At 40.2% G+C, this 22098-nt stretch overlaps 1 long non-coding RNA gene and 1 pseudogene across 1 annotated transcript; one reads left to right on the forward strand and one right to left on the reverse strand.

The window, feature by feature from the left end:
* Positions 1 to 7947: 7947 nt before the first annotated feature.
* LOC146470384 (uncharacterized) lies at positions 7948 to 11224 on the reverse strand (annotated as a pseudogene).
* Positions 11225 to 12435: 1211 nt separating this feature from the next.
* LOC146470385 (uncharacterized) lies at positions 12436 to 13832 on the forward strand. The gene is made up of 2 exons (XR_014867102.1): positions 12436 to 13289; positions 13388 to 13832. It is a non-coding gene; the product is annotated as an uncharacterized LOC146470385 (long non-coding RNA).
* Positions 13833 to 22098: the final 8266 nt, after the last annotated feature.

The raw sequence follows: 22098 nt of genomic DNA on the forward strand, positions 1-22098 counted from the left end.
ACAGCCCTAAATTAGGTACGTGTTGCAAGTTGAATTTTCTCTTTTAATGTCAACATGTTTCTTCATTTGAAGCTTAAGACCTAGGTAGCTCCACGTTTTGGCACTTTCTTGAAAGGTAGTAACATACGGTTTGATGTTTCTTGTCCTTTGCCAGAGCTTTATTTTAGACCACAAACACAAAGCCCACGGGTTTGTTTTTCAAACCCAAACCTTTTTCCAGTCATTACTAACAAAAAACAGTTCAAAGATACGACGAAAACCAAGGGCAGAATCTATGATCTGCAGAACATACAAACAGACATAGATGCTGTCCATAGTGTAACGAGACACTCACACTATGTGTTGCGTCATTTCAGTTAGGTGCGTAACCTCAGATGATCGACAAGTGTACGAGCCAGTTCAATGATGGGGTCACGCCGTACATAAATCTTTTCAATTGCTGGTTTCCAAAAATAAAATTGAACCCCTTTATCACTTACCGTGATGCACCGCGCATGGTTTATTGTGATATGCATTAACTGACCGAAACGATCCCAATGTGACAATTTCAAGGTTGACAGGCCTACGCGACTCCCATTTACGTGTTTTAGCCTAGCTTGCTCGGTTTGCAAGATCTCGCCTCGTCACTCTTATCCTTACAAAAAAAAAAGTCGATGAATTCATATGAGAAGGCGGGCTGGCCCGGTTACCGAGAGCTGGAAACATTTCCCACTATAAACACTCCAGCCAAGATACCGGGACTGTCCGAGACAAACCATTTTCAACTGCGCATGGCTTGTAAGGTCGCTGACAAGTCGGAAGGCGGTTTCAGAGTTATTTTGGAGGTTTTTTTGGACATTTTTAAGGAAGGTAACCGGGATTAAATTTCCCAGATGACAGACTTCTTACCGGGCCAGCCCGGTTACTGGGCTCATATGAAGTCGAAGTCAAAGTCAAAGTCAAAGTATTGCCCTGACGAGTATATCTTTTTGAGAACATCCTTTCCTCTATGAGATGAGCGGTCGTCCGTGGTAAATTTCTTTCAGTGATGAATTTTCTTCTATCAAATGCCATTTATGATATGGAGGATTTGCATGAACAAAGATGTTTGTCTTTTGATCTTAAAGGTCATTTCTGGGTTCTGCGTTCATTTTCTTTGTAAGACCTCTTGTCGGTTGTCGTTTCTGTTTAAGAGACTGTCCCTCCTATGTGCTCCGAGGTATTTGTTTCAGATGTGGCAGAGCTCGTTTCAGTACGTCCTTTACAACAACAATAGAAGGAAAACGAAGCAGGCAGCTGCTTTCTTTCGCCGCAAAAAATTCATCCCTGTAAAGTTTTGTTGACAAAGTGAAGCGACGTTGAGACTTGGCAGGTGCCTGATACTAGAGGCTCACGGTAAACTGTCGTCAGTTATCATGAGTTTCTCCGAGTAGCTTGACCACCTGCTTGATAGTTTGATAATGGCAGATGATAGTTTTGACTATCATCAACTATCATCAACAATCATGAGCCTTTTGACCAGGGTTATTAGAAGGTATCAAAATTAAGTTAAGAAAGTTTAAATAATGTGACAAATCTATCCGCATCCTTTTAGACCAAAAAAGAAGAAATTGAAAAATATACTGACAATGCCAGCAGACTAGTTCAGGAATGGATTGAGAATGGCAAGGACATAACAAAGAATTTACCGATTCTCATTAACACCCCATTATCGGCACGCTCTGTCCAATCAAAAGCTGCGGGAGTAACAGTTACTGGAAACCGTGCCAGCCCCTGAAAAAGAGCAAGGAAGGAAGAAAGCCATGGGAGGAAAAAGACACAGACGGAGGTAAATCAAACACAAGATGTGTTATCACGCGATGATGAAACATCTGAAATCCAAATGATGACGATGGCAATAAAGAAAACAAAGACAAAAGAGCACAGCCAAAGAAGAGCGCTAAGACAAAACAGACCACAGGGACCGAGTCCGACGACGAAGAGGCCGTGGTTGAAGATAATGACAGCCTAAAAAGCTTATGGGAAATGGTTGGTAGCCATTGTCTCTCTGTCAGAAATATGGATTTTCAAGAGTTCGCCCTCTTAGACCAAGAGTTTTTCACTTCCAAACAAATGACAGAGGCTGAGGCGACAGAAGAAGCGCTTGATGTAGCCCGACCGAGTAAAGAAAAAAGCCAGGACGAAAATGAACATTCTGAGAACGAAGATTGTTCGATAATGGAGCGTGAAAAGGTTACTGCTTCCGAGGCTAACGCTGCAGTATGAGTGCGCAACTTCGTTGTCTGCAGCGACAAGGCAGGTGCCCGGGAAGAATAAATTCTCTGGTACCTTTCAATTATGGAGGTCATGTTTCTTGCCATTGATGCCGTGGGTCGAAAAAAGCAATTAACATTGGAAAAATTTTTTAGTGAAATGTGGAACTTTGTGTACAGACAAATCGGGAAGATGATCACTAAACGACATTGGTGATTTCCCGCAGGTGTTACTGTTACTTCTGAATTTAAAAGTTTTAAATTAAAAGTGTTCTTGAAATTTATGTCCTGATTGTCAGCGTGTTACACTTATAGTTTACAGCATCAAATGAATAAAAGTAACGATTTCTATGTATACTGTAGTTTTGAATTTTTGGTAATTTTAAATAACCCCACTATAACGAATATTTTTGCTGTTAAGCAGATAATTTGTTATAATGGGGTCCTCGTTATAGCAAAGACCCCGCTATAATGAACATTTTTTTTTGGTACCGTGGCACTTCGTTATTACAGTGTTCCACTGTAAATAGAATCAGAAATGATTTCATTTTTAAAGCTTCAACGTTAAATTTGTCAGAATTACAGTCTTTATAGAGTGCTTCAGGTCTTAAAACGTCAGTTACAAATTCAAATCTGTCGTCTTTTGGCATTGTCACCCAGGTGAGAAATTTTTTGCGATTCATAAAGGAGCCAACACTTTGGTCTGTTAGGATTGGCTGGAGTAATTGCTTTGGCTTTGGTTTTACGACTCCTAATTGCAAGTGCTCTATCCCCAGTGTGACGTCATGTTAGTCACGTGCCCTCTTTGCCATGTGCTTGTTGTGTTGAATTAAAACATGGAATTGTTGTTCTCATTATAGAACTGTGGGTCGTCTTATTTCTCACCTCATTTGCGCTTCCAAAACAGCGTAACGTTACATGGTGTCAGACGTGATTGTTGTCGTGTTGTGGAAAGCCGCTGTAGAGTAAATTCAAGCTTTCAAAGTCTCAATTGAGTAAACATTGTGCTTCAACGCGCAGCCATTTTGAATCAACGGACATGCCGGACAAAGCAGATGCTATTAACCCGCTGCAATCAAGGTTTATTGCCAATGTATCACTTCCCCAGAAATTCGACACTAAAGGAAACCTGGCTACCAGTAACTGGTATTGGGAAAAGTGGGTACAGGTTTGGAAAGCGTATGAAATTGTCACTGGGTTGGACAAACAACCTCCAACGCTTCGTGTTGCCACGTTTATCATGTGTATCGATCCAGATCCGCTGGAAATACACACTGGGTTGCCGTTCTCGTCGGAGGCTGAGAGGGAAAACACGGATAAAGTCCTCGAATTGTGGCAGTACTACTGCATAGGAAGAAAAAACGTAATTTATGAAAGATACAAGTTCAACAACCGTTCACAACAAGCAGATGATTCGATTGATGCATACACAACAGCGCTTCGCACACTTGGGAAACCTGCGAATTTGGTTTGTTAAAAGATGATTTAATTCAAGACCGTTAAGTCTGTGGTATTAGGGACAATGGTCAGAGGAAAAAGCTTCTCCAGGAACCGAAATTAACTCTGGAAAAATGCCTTGATAGCTGTCAAGCAGCTGAAGACCAAGATATGTCAGTCAAGGCAAGGAATCAAGTGAAGTCAACGCGCTCAAATCATCTTGTCCAAAGCCAAACTTTTGGTCAAATCTGCAAGAAGTGCAAGAAAGAGAATCACATAGTGAGCAAGTGTCATCTTCATGGAAAGAAGAGTAGCTCTAAGGAAAAGAAGCCAAAGGCTACAAAACCCAGCTCCAAAAAAAGCGTCCTGAAGAAAGTGAATGCTCTTGAAGCCCACACTTCGTCAGAGGAAGAACTCTTGGCTGTAGAGCTCTCCACAGAGGATGTTAATGTGAGTACTGCTAAGTGGTTGATGTCAGTGCTGTCAGTAATTTCCCAAGTAAGATTTATGCAGCTATGGAAATACATGGAAAGACCGTAAAAATGCGGATCGACTCTGTGGCATCATGCAATGTACTTCCAAAGGAATACCTTGACAGCTTACAACAAGGAGCGAATACTAGCACAGGCGTACAGAGGCTGAACGGGTTTGTAAACTACTTATCAAAGTTTCTAACATGAAAAGACACCAAATTTAACTGGACTGAAGAGCAAGAGAACGCATTCACAGAAGTCAAGCATCTTGTGACTACCGCCCAGGTACTTAGCTATTACAACCTGAAGGCCGAGCTTGAAATCCAGTGTAAACCAGCAAGAAAGGCCTAGGAGCTGCCTTCCTACAAAGAGGCACACTGATCCAATACAAAAGCAGACCATACACTGAAACCGAGCAGCGATTCATGCAGATCAAGAAGGAGATGCTCAGGATCGTATTCTCACTCCAAAAATTAACTAGTACATCTACGAACGCCACGTGAAAATCCAGAGGGACCACAAACCGCTAGAGTCCATTCTGAAGAAGTCTCTTGTATGGGAGGCCATATTATTCAAAAGTGGCACGAGCTCACGATTGGTGATCGAGAACACGATCACTATGGTCGAGATTCACGATTGGTGATTGAGAATGACGATCGCTATGGTCCAAAACACGATTGATGATTGAGAACACGATCGCTATTGTCGAAAAAAAAAATGGATGATCGAAAATATCGATCCCTATGGTCGACAATATCGACTGTCAATTGGTGATCGAGAATGTCGACCAATAGATTGAGAATAGCGATTGGTAATTGAGAATTGGGAAGGACTGGAAACGAGTGAGGGATAATACACTCACACTTACATCAAGTAGTAACCCGCCGCCGAATGCGCGGATGACCAAGATTGTCGAGACTTAGAGGAATTTTTTGACTCCATGAAGCAGTGCTTCGATGAGGTAGATAAGGAGCTCAATGATGAACTTAATTCTTTTCCTCTAGACTATTCAGAGAGTAGGCTAGAGGATCATTTCCAAGTTGTTGACATGCAATAGTAATTGCAATACAAAATAATGCCAACGATGAACTGAAGCAACTTATGGAAGATCTGCTCTTGGTTTCGCAAAGCTTGTTGCAGAAAATCCGTACCACAAAGAGTCAGAGAGAAATGAGCAAAAGTAAGTCACCAGCTTGGGTTCTTAGTACACAAGCAAGCACAGGAGGAAGACCCAGGTTTAACATTACCAAAGAACAAATCAAAACTGGGATGAATTGGAAAGGAATAGCACTTTCACTTGGGATTAGTGAGAGCACTTTATATCGACGAAGACAAGAGTTTGGACTTCATGAAAGCTTTGTGGACATTATTTATGAAGAACTTTATACTGTTGTGACAGGAATGTTGAGCCAGACACCTGATGCTGGCGAGTCCCATGTAAGTGGTGGTCTGCAGGCTTGTGGTATTTTTGTTTAAAGACACCGAATAAGAGACATTCTAAGTAAGATTGATCCTGTTGGTAGAGCACTGGGGAGGGGAACTGCAATTCAAAGGAAGCAGTACAATGTCAGGGCTCCTGATCACCTTTGGCATATGGATGGGAACCATAAACTTGTGAATTGGAGGTTCGTCATACATGGATGCACAGATGGGTATAGCAGGGCAATAGTCTATCTAAACTGTGCAACAAACAACTTAGCATCTACAGTTTTGCAATATTTTATCGAGGGTACCCATGATTTTGGGTTACCTCTATGTGTGAGGGGAGACCATGGTGTCGAAAATGTTGAAGTTGCAAGGTTTATGGTTGAGAATCGTGGTGATAATCGAGGCAGTTTCATAGCAGGAAGAAGTGTTCACAATGTCCGTATTGAGAGACTGTGGCGGGAGACAAATAGGGTGGTCATTGCATTTTACAGAGATATCTTTAATTTTTTGGAAAACTCGTGCTTGCTTGATTCACTCTAAGAGATTGATCTATTTGCTCTACATTTCATCTATTTACCAAGGATCAATGCATCACTTGGGCAATTTGTAGAGCAGTGGAACTTCCATGGGATATGTACCGCAGGATACCAATCCCCAATGGCACTGTGGCATGCCGGCATAATGCACAGTATGGATGATGCAATGCTTTGCGATCCAGAATCTTATGGCATTGACTTTGAGTCAAGTGTGTCAGAGATGGATGATGATTGTAATGTTGTTGTTCCTGGGAACCAAGTCCAACTGACTGTGCAAGAAATGACAGCCTTAAAGACCCATGTGCCAGATCATTTAGAGGATGATGGAAATTCTGGAATTGATCTTTTCCTCTCAGAGTTCGTGATTTTGTCAAGTCAGTAAGAAACTTGCCTTAGTTAAACTGTTTAATTTATTAACAGTTAAAGGCACAGTGATGTAAAACACTAGAGGAAAGTGCACTTTTACCAACCCTGGTTCAACCTTTAATTTTCCTTCACCATCACAAGTCTTAGTCAACTTCTTTCACTGATCTGACATTGTTATGAGATGTGACAAAAGGTCTCAAGTGATTTAAGTGCTCTTAGAGTTCTCCTTAACTGGATGCACTGTGAGTCAACCCAAAACTCAAACCAAAAACACATTTGACCCTGAACAAGCTAGATGAACATTACTGTACATACTCAGTATGTAGACAACTTACAGTATTTGTTGAGGGGAAAGAAACAAGCATGAAAAGATAGCCATTTAAATCCAGGATACAGCTGTAGTTTGCTTTATTTGCTGAGTTGCATTATTTTGCCCAGCTTTTGGAAGGGAGGTTGCCAGGTTTCAGGATTTATAATAATCATGAATTCACTAGATCCCTTTCTATCACTGTTATCTAATGTTTGATATTCTTTGAGAAAAGGAAAAGAACAGGTCAGTTGGAAAAGCAGGAATTAAGGAATTTGGATTTTTTTCACTTTTCCTTGTGCTTTACAATAACATTAAAAAATATATACATGTATTCAACGGCTCACATATGTAACCATGTTCATGAGAGGTGTGACAGAAACAAAAATGAAGGTAAATAAAGAGATATTTAACAATAGGATTTTGAATTCCACCATTCCAGCTTTTCTAGCCTACCGACATTCAATTATTTGGTCCACATTGGGCTACTAATGTTATTTTATTAACTCAACATATGAAAATACAGTTTTACTGTTACATTTGAGCATAAGATTTCCAGCTGTACTGTTATAATGATGATGATGATGATGATGATGATGATGATGATGATGATGATAATAATAATAATATTGTTATTCATCATCATAGTAATCAGAATTACTGGAGAAATCATAATAAATTTATAGTAATCACATAACTTGAATATGCTGCTACATATTTGTTCTGTACTTCCATACAGCAAAACTGAACACATTGAACTATAACTTTAAACAGAAACCTTAAGTGAAATGACAAACTTTCAGTGAATGTATCATGTGTATTAAAAACCAACTAAAAGTTTTCTCTTGTAAAGCTGTAACGCACTTCTGTCGTGTTTCTTAAATTCAACAAATCCTTCTCAGACAATAGAAGGCTAAACATGTGCTAATCAGCTGCTAGTAATTACTTGAGATATGATTTCTGCAAAAGCTCCTCTTGGGTGTTTACGAATAAACACAATTCATCAACAGTACGAGGACTTCTTGAAAGTTGATGTTTAATCCACCTAAAAAATAATGTAAACTGCAGTTTGCAATCCCACCCTGACACCCACACACGGTTTATGTTGTAAAACAGTAACTAATAACAGTGTTTTGTGTTGAAAAAAAAAAAAAAACCTTTTTTATTCTCTTAGAACTGGAACAAAACTGTAAACAGTGAGAAACAAAATTATCTTGCCTTGAACAATTTGAAAATCTTTGTTTCTATCAATGATTAACCTGTTATCATAACTTGAGACAACAACTTTTGTGTACTGAACATACTAAGTATAACCCTCTCCAAAATTGGCCAGTCTGTTTCCACACTGTCTATCAGACACATTGATTGAGATTCTATTGAGATATCGAGTATTCTTGAGGGAAATGCTTGTATGCATGCTCACTTGGTTGGGTTACTCAGTGAGTCGTGACTGCAAAGCTGCTACATGGGAACCATCAAGTGAAACGAGGCATCAGGGGAAACAGGACAGGATGGGAAAAGGTTTTGCCATCCCTTCTCTTGACGGTTCGCAAATCACAGCTATGCATATGAAAATCCAAACAACTGAGTCTGCTTGCAGGCTAATATTAGAGAAGTATTAAAACACCTAAATCATGTCAAAAGACCATGCTTGGTTTTCTTTCATGACATTAGTAAATTCTTCTGCCAGAGATGGGTATGATTCATATGTAGTAGGACGCTCAAGCATTGGTATACATGTTCGAATCACAGGGCGTCGCTGAAAACCTTCTAAAGAAGAGGACACTTCAATGTGGTCACAGGTAATGACATCACTTCCTGTGCAGAAATGGAGAAACTTGGCCAGTGCTTTTCCTTCTCAGGTTTTGACAAACCTTTTGAGATGTTCCAGACTCTGTCCTTAGGCTTCACTGGACAGCTCTGCCCTGAACAGGTTATTTATTTTCTTGGCTGTTAGACGCTTGCTGTCATATAGTTCCTTGAGCACTTCAAGGATTTGGGAAGTGTAATCACAGTGCAGTAAGTTTACAATAGGGGCCCAGCTGTTTAATACATATCTTGGTTTTTGAACCAATTCTTGGTGAGCCAACTCCATGATTATTGTTCGAATGTTGTCTTTGTTGGGCACCCTGAAGCACTAGAATGTCGAGAGGAATTCAAAGCCATCTTTGTCGTTGGCATCGAAAGCATCACTGAGACATGTGTCCAAGACCTCTGTCTTCGGCTGCAATGTCCTGTGTAAACGATGCTAGAAGAAAGTCTGGTGTGATGCCTTCTTCTCCAAACAAGCATGATGCCAAGAATAGATGAGAAAGTTTCAAAGGGAAGTACTTAACGGTCTTGTAACCATAAACCAGGATTCTTGCAATAGTTTCCCACTCAGGCTTCAGCAGGTCATGCCTGATAAAAGGAATTTTCTCTCCACTTCCAACTGTGAGTGAAGTGAAAAAATCCTGCCAGAATTCAGTAAGAATGTCAAGCAGAACTCCCTTGCCCCTCCCTTCTTCTGGATGGCTATTTGCATCAATGACATTGACATTAAGAAGGCAATTTGAAATATTGGGATCACTGAATATTTCAATAAGGTCTTTTCTCATGGTACTTCGATGCACAGTGACACAGTTTTTACGTGCATCTTCATCATAAAGAATGGGAATCAAATCTACAAATAGAAACAATAAAGTAATTTAATACATTTAACAATCAAATTTAAAAAAGGCCTTAAAAAGGAATAAAACTATTTAAATGAAATATAGTCTAACTAAATGTAACTGGTTTAATAAGACTGGCAGATGGGTTGAGAGGAAAAAATATAAGGTATGTACAAAACTGAATTGAGTGCTTTGACTCTTAAGCAAATCTGCACTAAAACGAAATTAATTACCATAACTTGTAATTTTTTTCATCACAGTGATTAATTCCACCCTAAATAAATATAATCTTAACGGACAGATTTCAAAAAAACTACCTATATGCACAGGACACGAACGTCCATATTACGAATTGATGAAAGATAGTGCATACTATCACAACAATGCAAAGTTACAGTTTTAATTACATGGCAAAGGTTACCTTGATTACTACACTAGTTGATTATTGACTTGAAGTTGATAATGGTAAATTAATCGCCGTAGCAAGTTTCTAGTGGCTGACGTATCGAGCATTTAGCCCTTTGCTCCGATGAAGGGATAGCTGTTAATTTACCTTAATCAACTTCGAGTTGATAATCAACTAGTGTTTTACTTGCCTGCCGACGCAGCACAACAGTTTCATTAGAAACTAATCACTTTGTACCTTGATTATTAGTTGGCTCGACAATCTGGGCCTCTTGCAGTTGGATGGTGGGATCTGACTGGGTTGCCCAAGCAGGTTGGATCTGTTGCAACTGAATGATGTGAACCGAGTTGGTTGCCTGTGCAGGCTGGGCCTGTTGCAGTTGGATGGTGTGACCTGACTGGGTTGCCTGTGCTGATTGATTTCCTATTGCATAAAATGAAAACTTTGAAAGTACATAATACAATCAGCATCCAGTCCGGGGAAGGGGTTAGGGCCTGGGGCTGAGAAACCATGCTTTCACAATTTGCAAACTAGGACCTCATGACAGTGTAGTTGCTACAAATTGTAAACAGAATCAAATAATCTGCTATGATAGCATTTGCAGCATCAAGAGATATCGTGAATCCTTTCCCGACCACGAAGATAATTTCGTACGTCATACCCCAAAGGTAATGGCTATGTTGGGCTTTGGATTGGGGAGACTCATATTTTTCATAAAAGAGAACTTCAGATGCAAAATTTGACCTTGTGGAGAGGCATGTGTTAGCCAACCATAACCCAGTCCAGAGAAGAACCGACTGCTCAAAAGCTGAAATACTTGAGAGGTTGTGTGGAGGTTTTAGGGGGTGTGGGTGAATACCCAGTGGGGGCAGTCCACACACAGTTGTATGGTTGTTAATACTCATTTACCCACATAGCCCTCTCCCACCTTTAGATGTGTGTTTTTGCTCAAGGAGTGAATTTTAATTTCATTGTGTCTAGGATAATGAAAAAGCTGACATCGTTTGTGAATAGCAAGACTATTCAGGTACAATGAGTTATTTCCTGGAACGGTCTGATGTATATGGGCTTTTCTTTAAATACTCTGTGTACCATTACTCCATTCAGGCTTTGCCCTGGTGCCAGAGTAGGTTTGACGAAACATCCCTCATAATGGTCCTTTCACAACGGACTTCCATTTTCCTTTTCCTCTTCCACAGTAAGTGTTGGAACTCGAACTTGAATTACAAAACTGCCTTCTGAAACTTGGCATGTAAGAGCGCCTGGCAGAACCACTTTGATTTGGAGGAGAAACTGCTGATTGCATTGCTGTTTCGCTGCCAAGGAGTACGGAAAGTTCAGATGCCTTCTGCTGCAGTTCTTCGAGAATTCGCTTTCCAGCGCTAGCATCAGAAAAGACGTGTTTTTCTCGAAGGCACGAAAATTCGTTTACTACTTGATGTAAGTGTGAGTGTATTATCCCTCACTCGTTTCCAGTCCTTTCCAGTTCTCAATTACCAATCGCTATTCTCAATCTATTGTTCGACATTCTCCATCACCAATCGACAGTTGATATTCTCAACCATAGGGATTGACATTTACTATCATCAATTTTTTTTTACTATAGCGATCGTGTTGTCAATTATCAATCATGTTTTCGAACATAGTGATCGTCATTCTCAATCACTAATTGTGAAGATCGACCATAGCGATCGTCATTCTCGATCACCAATCGATAATCTCAACCATAGCGATCGTCTTCTCGATCACCAATCGTGAGCTCGTACCACTTTTGAATGATATGACCTCCCATACTCTTCCGTGTGCACCAAAATGCCTTCAAGGTATGATGATGAGACTGTAGAAATATGATAACGAGGTGCAGTATGAGCGTGGCACGAACCTATCTCTGGCCGACAGAAAGAAAAAACCTCGCATATGCACATGAGCACTAGGAGTAACGAGTGTGCAAAGATGGCGGATATTCAAGGGCGAATTATGAATCATTTTTGATCTTGTATGACGAACGCGTTTTCAGGCTGATTTGGCTAATATTCAAGAATGTATTTCTTCTTGAGGGCAAGTTTGACCTAGCCTTGTAAAACAAAAAAATAAGAAGACAAAAAGTAGTGAAAACCATCAATTTCCGAAGCAACAAAACCATCACAATAAATAAACTTATGATGCTTGATACCTTCTCAAAATATGAAAATAATAAGAGCCTCGTTATATTAATAAGCTTTGTAAGTAAGTATATAACTCGTACTTGACATGATAAGTAAAATATCAAATGCCATATTTGTGATGCCATTTTTTGTAAGAGCCATTCAAAGTTTATGTTTTGATATGAAAATGGTTGAAACACGTAATGAAACAAGCACAGAAAGCATGAGGAGAGGTTGCCTTAAAAAATCCAATGAAACAGTTCATTAATCCAACCCAACTGATAAAAAATTTGGATAATACAAATAAACATACCTTAAAGCATATTTCTTCTCTGATTGCTCGTTTGACATGTTTGTGTTTGAAGCTTTTTAGCTGTGCCAAGTGAAGACCGTGTAGAGTTCCATCTAAAACTGGCGGCAAAATGTGAGCAAGCATTCACTTTCCCACTCTTTTTATAAAACAAAGGAAGCCCATTCATAAGCACTTCCTTTGTTTTCGCTTTCCTCTGCTTATTTTGGGAGCAGGCTTTTGATGGATGGCTCGAAAACCTGTGGTTTTTCTTGCCTCAGACAACGAGAAATTCGGGCGAAAGATGCTCATTTGATATAAGGAAAATTCCCTAATCAGAGTAAAAAAATACGGGTTCACAAATCCCGTATTTTCCTGTTTCAAGTACTTGCAAGAAAAAAGAAAGGCGACTCCCAGTTCTTCCTTTCCATGTAAAAAAAGTGGTAGTTGTAATGAAATATTAGTGTCTTGTCCTAACGCTTATATAAGGTTTTTGCCAGTCTTAGTGGGACAGAAAACTGTGGAAATAATATTTGTAACCACCACCTATTTGAGGCAGATAATAGCCCAATAATAACGGAAAACAGCAACTTTGTTGGTCCAAGAAAAAGAAAGGTGAGAAAAATAATTTTATTTGCAGTACTGCATTTGTGACATTACCAAGCTCCTCACCCCTAGCCCTCATATCTAAAAGGGAATACAAAATACAAATGTGGGCATGGTGCTGTGAAACTTGTAGGAGGGGCACATTTTTGGGGGGTGACAGGGGGTTATAATACTTCCCATTTTTCCTGATTAAAAAGTGATTATCATACACACAAATTATTTTTAGGGACCTTTATTCGCACTGAAAGAATACCGACTTGGATTTTTAATTAACTATCAATCACATATTTTTAATGAATTTTTGGATAAAATTAGATCAATGAACTGACTGATGGAGACAAGTCATTGGGCAAGGATATTCGACCATTGGAAGCTCTGAAAGCTGAAAATAACATGCTTAAGGAAAAACTTCAACGTATGGGTCAAAATTCTAAAACTTCAAGAAATAAACTGAAACTCTTAATTATATTTTACATTGTCTGCCCGAAAACAATACAAGTGTTTTTATTGCAGGAACTTCATTCAAAGGCCTCTTGGACAAGTTCCATAGTGCACTGACACTACACTATTCAGACGATGGGCAAAAACTATACGAACCCAAAGAAATGAGGAAATTCGCCGAGAAGTTGGCTCCTGGTTTATTTGAGCGGGTTCTGGAAATAATCTCTGCTGATAATAAACGAGAACAATTACAACAACATCGGGCAGTGGCCTTACTCCATCAGATGTATTTTTTAAAAAATCACCTATTTATGCTTAGTTTGAATATCATCAGATCTGTCTAGTAGACCATGTGCCTGTAGTAATACCTAAAGAATTATGTACATAATCCTTGGGGACCAAGTGCATCACTAGCGACTGTCTGCGGCACCTTGGGGTCCACAACGATGCATGCACATGTATTAAGATGCATCACTTTCCTCAGTCACACAAATACTAACAAAACTTGTTCACATTCATCACAGCAAGGAATGATGACTGGAAAGTCTTTAGGATTCGCTCCACACCCAAGAACCATCTTTAATAAAAAGAAGGCCCTGGCCAACAGGGTTGTCAAAAAGTTTTGAAGTAGATGGAGATAAACAGAAAGTAGATGGCACTGGGTGTCGGAGACACCCCCACAGGCGAGGGGTCTCAGGGCCGCCTAGGCCCCCAGTAGCGTACAGGGGCAGCGCCCCGTTGGGGGTTCAGTGGGCAAAGCCCCCGGAGCAAAATGGATTTGGTGTTTTCACACTTGCTAAAAACTGCCTTTCCTGAGAGCAATTAATTCTAATAGTCTTTTTTCATAAAAGAAAATCATTTATCAGTCACTTGTTTTACCTCGTTTTGGAACAATGAACTTACCTTCATTTCTTGATCTTTTGCTGAAAAAGTTAACTAAAGAGGATTGTCGCTTAGACATTATGCGAGTTCAGGAGCGAGACTTGATCAAAACACTTGTAACTTTCCGCGTGGTAATCAGTTGTGTATGAGAAACACTTGTAACTTTCCGCGTGGTAATCAGTTGTGTATGAGTAATTTAACACCTTGTCGGCTGTTAAAAGGTCGCGTCATCGCCATGTGCAAAAATGTAACTTCGCGCGCAGGATGTTACCTCAAATCAAATAGGTCGTCATAAAGGGGATTTGTCACGAATAACGATGAAAAGAAATTTACCTTTTGTTGAAAATAGCTTTACCATAGTTTTAAATAAACTATAAAGGCAGCCCATTTCAAATAGTCTTGCGTAACGAGTTCGCAAAATAGTGATTCGTGAAAGCACAGTCAAGGCACTAATTCAATTAGATTACAAGCAGAAACTCTTGCAAAATAAAGCTAAGACTGAAACCCGAATAACTTTGATCGGAAATTGTATCTGTTAACTTGACGTTTGTTGAAAAACAAAGTTACCGCTAACCCGTACAATATTCATTTGACGATTCAGCCATGGGAGAAGAATTTTCAGCCTGGTTGGCCGGGGTCTTGGCTAATCGGGCTGAAAATTTTCCATGTAATCGCGCTTGCCAAGCCAGCAAGAATCAACAAGATGACAGTGTGCACATCATTACGCATGCTCACTGATGCCCCTGTTCCCTGTAAACATGGCGTCAAGAACCACAAGGGATTCCACTAGGAATGTAAAATTTAAGTGGACGAATAGAATGATTGACAACCTTCTTTGTTCGCTTGGTCAGTTTAAAAGTAATTTGGAATATTGCAACGTGGACTTCAATGCTGATAAACCCAAACAGTATGAAGCCATAAGAGATATCATGTCACTGCCCTATCGATGGAAGCTTCTTTGGGCCAGAAACCACTTCTTCCATTCCAGAGGAAATTGAGTAATCGGAGAAAGAAGAGCTGCTTAATATAATAAAGAATGAAAAAGCTAGGATCAAGAAAGGTTATTCCAGGGTCATGCAAAAGATAAAGGAATTGCGACGTTTCAGTAATGCTGTAACAGCAGGATCTAGAAGTAGTTCTGGGAAGTTGGTGATGGAGTTGTATGACACAGTGGTGCAGATATGGGGGGGATCACCATCAACAGAACCTTTGTCATTTGGTATTGAATCAAGTGAAGGACAGGGCATGAAGCGTGATGGAAGAAGTGTGAGTGGCACCACTACTGACACATCAATTGGAGCTGATCAGTTGTCAGAAGAAAGAAACACCTCTTCAGACGACCAGTCTACAAGTCAACAAAAACGGCCAACAGAATAAAAGGCATCAGGCTCAGTTGCATTTGATCGATAATAAACGCAGACACATGGAGCGACAGTTATCACCAGCAAAGCGAGATCAAATTTCGATTGATGAGGTACGAGGACAACAATTCCAGAAAAGAACTTGCTGACACCCTGTTACAGTCCAATCAAGTTTTTGCAGAGTCAATGCAAGCTGTGAGTTCTTCTATGATGTCCATAGCTCAAAGCATAAGTCGCTCATTTGATCTGTTGCCACATGCGCTCATGGCACCTAAGCAGGGCACACAATCTTTTACAAGCATGCCCACCATGCAACAACCCACTTTCAGCCAACAATTTGATGTGAGGTTACGAGAAGGCTACATGGGTCAATCTAGTCATCGTTCACACAATCATGAAGAAGGAAATGATTATTTTACCTTGTGATGGCTTGCATATGTTGTGTTTAAAAGTTGAAATTACATTACCATCAAAATTGAAAAACAAGTGAGTGGTAAAACATTGTTTGAGATTTAAACTGCAGGTGACTCGATTCCTTTAACATGATCATCATTCCCTTGACCATGCAACGATTAAATTTAAGCTGTCATGAATGAATTTTACCTTGTAGCCAAAAATAGTTATCCATAAATATTGCATTTTGCGTGCTCATTTAACAGATTCTTTAGACAGACATTCACCCTATCCAATAGACCATTTCCGAGTTGCTTTGAACCTCATTATGAAAGCGAGGCTAAGTGCAAAGTTTTCGTTTTGAAAATTAGTTTTCATTCATATGCAAACAAAACTAATTTTCATATGAAATGTTTTGCACTTAGCCTCGCTTTCATGATGAAGTTCACTGCAACTCGGAGATGGCCTATTTAGTAGCTATTATTCAAGAAAACAATTAATGATGACAAGAATGAAGGCCTTAGAGCATAACCGACCTATGTCGAATTTTAGCGCGGCTTTCGGTTTCGCACAGATTTGTCCGAATTTTGGCTCTCCCTGGTTTGGAAAACATTTCGCGGTTTTACAATCGTGGACAAAACTCCTTAAGAAAACCAAACACGAACAGAACAAAAACCACTTCCTTACTTCTCCCTCCCACCCCCTCCCCCTATGCAATGACAACCGAACACAGAGAGCCAAAAAACCACTCACTTACTGTTTCTCCCTTCATAATTCTACCACAGTTACTTCTCCCTCCCCCCCTCCCCCTTATGCAATGTTGATGTGGGAAGCGATGCTTGCCAGGAAACTGTTCGTGACCCAAAAGACAACATTGAGTCAGGGGGGGGGGGGGGGAGGGGGATTTGGTAGTTTGCTTTTCTACAAGTGAACGCGCTTGGAAGGCAAATTTTTTTATAGGTTTTGTCCACGTCAGACTCGTTTTCCAAATTATCGGTAGGCTAAAAGTTTCCACTGTCCACGAGCCGTGTTTAGTCGCACTAGTTGTTGTTGCTATAAGTAACGTTTGAGATGATATCATGGTTTGCTTTTGCGGGTTGTAACAAGCCCAAAATAGATCAAGGCAGTCGGGATAAACAACTTGCGTATCGTACTGGCTAGTTGCTTTCGCTTTTGTTTGGTGAAGTTTGAAAACGCACGACATCTATGGATCTTTTGAAAAGTTACGAAATTGACGAATGCAGTTCACAGGAACTGGTGGAAATGTTGTCCAAAGAATCCCTCCTTGGTAGTGATGACTGTGCCGTGGCGAATTTTTCAATTCGATTATCAAATCCCGCGGGAGCATCAGAAACAAATCCCGCCATATACAAGGTGTTTTGCAAGCCTTAGTTGTGGTTTGCCACGCTTGAAATTCGGTATGTAACGATTAACTTGACAATTTCAAGGCAATGATTCAATAAAAGTACGATTAACATAGATTTTCAACGGTTAACACCGACTGGTGGTAAAAAGAATAGATAGTCTTTACCTTTTTAATAGAACTGCCGTTAATCGTTGTTAATCGTTGTTAATCGTTGAAATGGCTACATGTCTTCCTGTTAATCGTGTAGAATGCTAGTATTTTGCGCTATCAAGAGTGATATGTCGACAGACGGGACAAAGCTGGATTTTGCGCCAGGAAATGGACACATTTTCTCTTGGAGAATGTAACTGTTTACATTTGGGACATTCCTGTCACGTACGTAGTAGTTTGTAACAGAATCTAATAAAAGCGTGACAGCATTCTTTTCGTTGCTCCCGCGAAAAACACCGCTTTCGTGTGCCGTGTTTCAAAGACAACGAGTGTATATTGAATACAAGTATTTAATCCTCAGTGCATTGTCCTTTTGGTCATCCAGTGTCTATAATGTTACCGATATATCTTTACAAGATGGTAAAATTTCTCAATGGCATTAATACGAAACACAAAGCGGCGTGAAAAAAATACTGGAGAATGGTTTTCAATCGAATTGCAGTACACATGCAAAAGTTTGGACAAATCCGAGCTACATCGAAAAACGGGCTGAAATTCGACATAGGTCGGTTATGCTCCCAGCCCTTCAATTGTCACCCCCTGTAAGATGGTGGCTTCAAAGTGTGCTCTGCAAAACCAGGGACAACAAAGCTTCAGTAGCGTCGTGACAACCCCTGGACGTGCTAATCCCAGTCCGATGTGTAAAGCTCATAGAAATGAGGCTGTGAACCATGAACCCGCTTCGGCAGAATTCATCACACACACTATCAGTGAAATGCTAGACACAAAACTCGAGCAGCTGATAATCTGTTTTGATTCGATGTTAACGGAAAAAAATTAATGCGCTTGTAAAGAAGTTTGGTAAGAAGATTGAATCCCCGAAGAAAGAAATTGACGAGCTAAAGGACGACTACAACACCAGTCTGAATCGTGTGGAACAAAATTTCACAGACAAAATAGCAAGTACATGGGAGTACGCTGTTAAAAATGAACAATATTCTCGTAAGAATAATGTTGGTATTTTCAGAGTGGAGGAAGAGCCAGAGGAAAATCTGGAAGTCAAGTTGACAAACCTTGCCAAAGGGCATCTACAAGTTAAAATCAAGCCTGAGGAATTTGAAACAGTGCATAGAATTGGAGCAGTGAGAAGACGTGCCGAAACACCTGGAAATCCAAAACCACGCAGTATAACTGCGAAATTTGTCTCGAATAAAACCAAGATGAATTTGCTGACCAAAAGAAGGAATTTAAAGGGGAAGCGACTAGCAATCAAAGAGGATACGGCACCTGACATTGCAAAACGTTTGAAGGAACTAAAAGAAAAGCTTGGTGGGCCTTGCTTTTCTTCAAACCAGTTGTCAAGAACCTTTTGACCGTTTTTGGCTAATAATTTATGTTTCCATCCAGAATCCTCAGGCACGTAATTAGTGATTAACAGCAGCACTTTAGAGTGCTATATGACGTTAATTGCTAAATTCTACTAACACCTCAAGTTAATCATTTAAAATTTGACCCTAACATCCATAACATGATCCCAAATTTATAACTAAGCTTTGCAGTTAATTATTAACAGTCAATTAAATGATAACTGACAAATGGCCCAAAATTTAACTGACAACTGACATTTGTATACCCCCACCCATATCCTCTTGAGTGCTTCACAGGGAACAATGACAATCTTTTCTAGAGAGTAAATTTATGTTTAAGTTACACAATATGACTAAAATCAAGATGGCTCAGAGGTTTCTCCGACACTTATGCTTTAAATGGATTAAAATGGTATCAATCAAATGCCAAATCATTAGTGAACACGTTATAGCAACAATTCAAAGAAATAAACTACAATCAATACTCACAAGGGACTCTATCAGTGTAAGAGACTGCCCTTTGGGGTTTCTTCCTCACCCGGGATTTTGCAGCGTACGATGGAGAACTTGCTTCAAGGTATACCCCACGTTGTTGTGCAAGTTGATGACATCTTAGTCAGCGGCAATGATAACCCAGATAACCTAGCTAACCTTGAAACATTGCTAAGTAAACATTCCACTGCAGGTGTGAAGCTGCGCTTAGCAAACTGTTTGTTCATGCAACCGAAAGTCACATACTGTGGATAAGTAATCAATGGTCATGGCATCCAGCCTGTCATGACAACTTCACGTCGATTTAAGTGTGTACCCACGTTTTGTGGGTCGTTAAGTATTCATATATTCATGCTATTGTTTAGACTCATTGCCGATTCATCGGTGTTCACGTCGGATGTCACTCGGGAATGTAAGACAACTATAGAAATTGGAAGGCCCTTTGAGGAAATGTGTGACAATTTCCTTTTGTCTATCATCTGAGAAGGAACAATAGCTCAGTTCGATTCACAAAAAACAACTTTTTAAAGCTGTCGGACTGCAACTTTTCTTTGATAATCTCTAAACTTTTAAAGTTTATTTTATGCTTATGATCAAGCACGCGCTTATCGGAACGATCTCGAATATCAAACGTAAACACGGCTGTTAATATCAAGAACTCAGGATGCTCAGCGTTTGCAGTAATATAAAAAATCCAGGCCTCATTTATTTAAAGAAGAAAGTAAAATTTACCAAAGAACTTTTTTACTTTGTAGGGAATAACTTCAATAATTCAAAATCAAAACGAGTAGGAGCAGTCGGCTGCGGAACTGTCAGACGGCGCGTCGTTGAGAAATCTCGACCACAGAAACTCATTCAGACCTCATTTTACAGCCGTCAAATCGACCTTCTCGTTAAAAAAAATACAAATAAAAAAGAAACGTTTTCGGGATGAAATTTCGTTCAGGACTCTCTGCAATAATACATGTACCTCCGGGAATTCACACACGCTTCGGACGAAGACGGCTTCGCATAAATTAACTTTGCAGTTCGAACTGCCGATCAACAAACAAACATCGAACTTCGGCCTACATTGACCAAAAAGCCTCGTTCAAGATCTCTTTTTGAAGCTCTCAAAATGCTCTATTTTCATAAATACAAATCGAACTTGGAAATGTTTTGCGAAAAAAACTAAATGCATGTAAAGTCCCAAGTCATTCTATGCAGTTTATTCACACATCAAGAACAAAAGGATACGCATAATTGCGCTATTGTTCCATTCCTTTGAAGTCGCTTTAGGTCCTCATCCAAAAGATCCCACCTTTTTCCAAACGAATGAAACCGAACTTATTCAACACGTTTTCGGTGGCTCCGAAGTGAATGCCCAAAGGACTAAAAACGAGCCTTCAAGCTACAAAATCCAGCGGTTTTTCCCATTTCTGAATGACACACTTAAATCGGCGTGAAGTTGTAATGGTTGCAGCTAAAGTTCATGCGATCGAGAATGCGCCAGACCAAAAGGATGTCAGTCAGCTGCGTGCTTTTCTCGGTATGCTCAACTACTATCATTGGTTCCTACCTGATGTAGCAACTGTGCTAGAGCCTTTGCATCAGCTCTTAAGGAAAGGATCACAGTGGCAATTGCTGGAAGAACAGCAAGTGGCATTCGAGAAGGCCAAGGAGCTATTGAAGTCAGCTGAGTTACTTCTGCATTTTGACCCCGAAAAAGGAACTGATTCTTGCGAGTGATGCTTCTGATTACGGAGTGGGAGCAGTTCTGTCACACAGGACCAAACATCCAATTGGATACGTTTCCAGATCTTTAAATAATGCAGAAAGAAGTTATTCAACCTTGGAAAAGGAATCGCTTGCAATAATATTTGGAGTAAAGAAATTCCATCAATTTCTTTACGGACACTCATTCACAATCAAAACTGAACATAAGCCTTTGGAAGGTTTCTGTGAATGAGAAGAAGAGAATTCCAACCCTTGCAGCACCACGAATTCAGCGACGGGCTCTGACCTTGTCAGCGTATGAGTACAGAATCTCTTAGAAGGCCGTTCAGACAAATGGCAATGCAGATGCCCTGAGCAGGCTACTCTTATCAGTGAAGCCTGATTCCGTTCCACTTCCAGGAGAAACCATCTTGTTAATGAAACACTTGGAAGGGACACCTGTGCACAGTGGTCACATAAAGGAGTGGACCAAGAGGGATCCGACCCTCTCACAAGTGCTGCGCTATGCCTTAGAATGATGACCAAAGACAAACAACTCTGAGGAGCTGAACCCATATTTCAGTAAGCGGACTGAATTAAGCATTGAAGAGATCAAAAGTGCTCACTGAATTACATGAGGCCCATCCAGGTGAGTCTCGCATGAAAGCTCTCGCACAAAGCTATCTATGGTGGCTGAACATGGATCAGGATATTGTGAGCGAGGTGAAACACTGTGAACAATGTCAGTCACACCAGAGTGTGCCGGCAGAAGCCCCACTGCAACCTTGGGAGTGGCCAGGACTCCCTTGGTCAAGAATTCATATTGACTATGCAGGTCCATTCGAAGGAGAAATGTTTCTTGTGGTTGTTGACGTCTATTCAAAATGGTTAGATGTACACTGTATGAAGTCCACCACATCTACAGCCGCAATTGAGAAAATGAGAAATCTTTGCACTACATGGCCTACTGACAACACTTGTCAGTGACAAGGGTAGTCATTTCACCAGTTCTGAATTCGAGGAATTCATGAAGAGCGGTATCAAACACATCAAAGTGGCACCATATCACCCTGCCTC

This window comes from Pavona decussata, unplaced genomic scaffold, assembly GCF_977016875.1.
Source record: "Pavona decussata unplaced genomic scaffold, jaPavDecu1.1 SCAFFOLD_114, whole genome shotgun sequence".
Lineage (NCBI taxonomy): Eukaryota > Metazoa > Cnidaria > Anthozoa > Scleractinia > Agariciidae > Pavona > Pavona decussata.